Source organism: Galeopterus variegatus, unplaced genomic scaffold (genome assembly GCF_000696425.1).
Source record: "Galeopterus variegatus unplaced genomic scaffold, G_variegatus-3.0.2 Scaffold3854, whole genome shotgun sequence".
Classification (NCBI taxonomy): Eukaryota; Metazoa; Chordata; class Mammalia; order Dermoptera; family Cynocephalidae; genus Galeopterus; species Galeopterus variegatus.
The window spans coordinates 64,460-67,527 of record NW_007729965.1 but is presented as its reverse complement, the minus strand read 5'-3'; positions in this window follow the sequence as shown (position 1 = coordinate 67,527).

Genomic DNA, 3,068 nt, shown 5'->3' with positions numbered 1-3,068 from the left:
TGACTGCATTCTGTTCATGCCCAGAAGTATTATGGAATGTGGAACTTCAAGGTACTGACCCAGATTATTTGGTGGGAGGAATTTCTAAGCAGCAAAGCATTAAGGAAGCTGCATGGCTACTTGCAATAGCCTACACTGAGTAATGGCAGAAAAGGCATGACATAAAAGCCAGAATTGTAATTAAAAGGGAAGCAGGGTGTAAAGATTTGGAATATTTGCAGACTGACCATATGGTAGAGAAGCAAGCAGAGAGCATTTTCAGGAGAAAAATGCAATCATTCTAAGAAGATTAGTACAAAAGAAAGGAATTATCAGCAGAAGGGGAAAATGGCCCTGAAGGCACTTGGGCTAATCCTTCCATTACAGGCCCAGAGGCCTAGAGAGACGGGATGATCTTGTGAAACACGCCTGAGGTGTCCTCCATAGGCTTGCTGCCCAGGGCCACCTTGGATTCTGTTTCCAACACCAGTATCCCGGCTGCTTTGGCTGCTCCAGCTGTGGCTAAATTGGCTCCCGGTGCAACTCGTCCAGCAGCTCTAGAAAATACAAGCTGGAAGTCTTGGTGGCATCCAGATGGTGTTGTTTGCAGGCTTGCAGAATGCCAGAGCTGTGAAGGCTTGGGAGCCTCCACTCCAGTTTCAAAGGATGCACGAAAAAGCCTGGAGGCCCAGGAGGAGATCTGTTGCAGGGGAGGAGTCATCACATAGAGTCTTTGCTAGAGTGATGCAGGGAGGATTAGAGCTGCAGATGAAAAACCCCACCAAGGCCATGCCTAGTGGAGCTGGATGGCCATGGAGACCCCAGAGTCATGAAGATGCCAGCGTGCAACACCAGTCTGTGAGAGCTGAAACATGGTCTCAGACCAGGAAAGCTGCAGAAGCAGAGCTTCCTGAGGACTTGGGGATCCAACCCCTCACAACTGTGTAGAGGACTTAGAACATGGAGTCAAGTCACATGATTTGCCAGCTTTGAAATTTAATTCCTGACCTGGTGGGTTTCGAACTTGTTCAGGGCCATTACACCTTTCTTGTGGCCGATTTCTCTCTTTTTGAATAAGAATATGTACCCTATGTTTGTCTCACCATTGTATCTTGGAAGTAGATAACATGTTTTGATTTCACAGATGGCACTTTGAACTTTGGACTTTTGAGTTGAAACAAGTTAAGACTTTGGGTATGGAATGAATGTATTAACCTGTGAGAAGGACATGAACTTTGGGGGTCAGAGACATAATGCTGTGGATTGACTGAATTGTGTCCCCCAAAGTTCATATATTGGAAGCTTAATTCCCACTGCAACTGTTGAGGGTGGGAAATCCTATTATAGTATTGAAAGGTGGGGCCTTGAAGATGTGATTAGACTGTAGGACCATGTCATAGTGAATGGAATAATAATGGTGGTCAGAGGAGTGGTTCTGAGAGGTTTAAAAGGAGAGCACATGAGAGTCTCTCTCTGTCTGTTCTGCCATTTTTCTTCCATGTGAGATCTCTGCATTGCTGTAAAGAAGACCTTCACCAGATGTGTTCCCTGGCCTTTGGACTTCCTAGCATACATAACTGTAAGCAATGAATTTTATCTTTTTATAAATTACCCAGTTCAGGTATTTCTGTTATAAGCAACAGAAACAGATGGATACACTGTCTTTCCCAATGATTTTAAGCTTCATAAAGGAAGGGGTGTCAATTATTTGGTTCACTATGATTCCCACATCCTAGAACTGGGCATGCACTGTTGTAGACATTCAATAAATCCTTGATAAATGCATGAATTATTTCATTACATTTTAGTATAGACCATAATATTTTTTTTTTTTTTTTTGTCTTTTTTTCTGTGTCCGGCAACGGATCGCAACCCTCAGTGTCGCCCCCGCACCGGACCGGGACCGGCAACGGGATCGCAACCCTCGGTGTTGCCCCCGCGCCCCGCTCAGCCAGTGAGCAGGAACCGGTCCGTATGTGGGATCCGAACCCTCGGCGGGAGCGCAACCGCACTTCCCAAGCGGCGCACTAGCGCAGTGCGCCACCGGGCCGGCCTAGACCATAATATTTTAATTTAGCACTTGTCAAAACAAATTGACAGTTGTCTTTTGAAAAGTAAACAAAAATAATTAAAATAAAAACAATTTTTTAAAAAAAGAATACAATTATGGGCCGGCCCGGTGGCGCACTGCTACAGTGCGCCGCTTGGGAGTGCAGTGGCGCTCCCGCCGAGGGTTCGGATCCCACATACAGCCCAGTTCCCGCTCACTGACTGAGCGAGGTGTGGGAGCAACACCGAGGGTTGCGATCCCATTGCCGGTCCCGGTCCGGTACGGGTGTGACACTGAGGGTTGCGATCCGTTGCCGGACACGAAAAAAGACAAAAAGGAAAAAAAAAATAAATTAAAAAAAAATAAAAAAGAATACAATTACAATTCAAAAAACAAAGAGCCTGTACTCAAAAAGTGATTTCTCAACTGAAAATAAATGAAGATTATCTAAATGAGATCAAGCAGAGGTGATTTATTCAGAGCTCGCTATATAGCAAGGGAGTGAGTGGGCCACCATAACTTGCGGCTTGACAGTGACTCAAAGGCAGGCAGGAGAGTGGGAAAGCTTTATCACGACAAAAAGGAAAGGATTCAGGTGTGCCCTGATTGGAGATTGTTGGCATGGGGAAGCTGGAAGCAGGCTAACTGAAAGGGGAGCATCCTGTGGAGTTGGATTAGGGAGCATAGTTGGGAAGATGGCAGTCATTAACCAAGTCCTGACTGTTGTGGGCTGTTGAGCGCAGCTGTTATGGGTCACAGTTCTATGGTAATATATTATCTGGGCATTATCTGTTTGTATACTCACTATTAAATGATGGGATTCCTCAAAGAGTTAAACTCCTGCTCTGGCATTTGGCAAGTTTTATGTGCCCACCATGTGCCAAGCATGGTAGTAAGTACAGAAATGACAGTAGCATTCACGAAAATCTAGAAAAAAAAAAAATAGAGGGAAACCTAGATTGAATTTGAGGATTTGGGAAGGCATAACAGAAGGAACTTCTTTTTTTTTTTTTTTTTTTTTTTTTTTTTTTAAAAAACC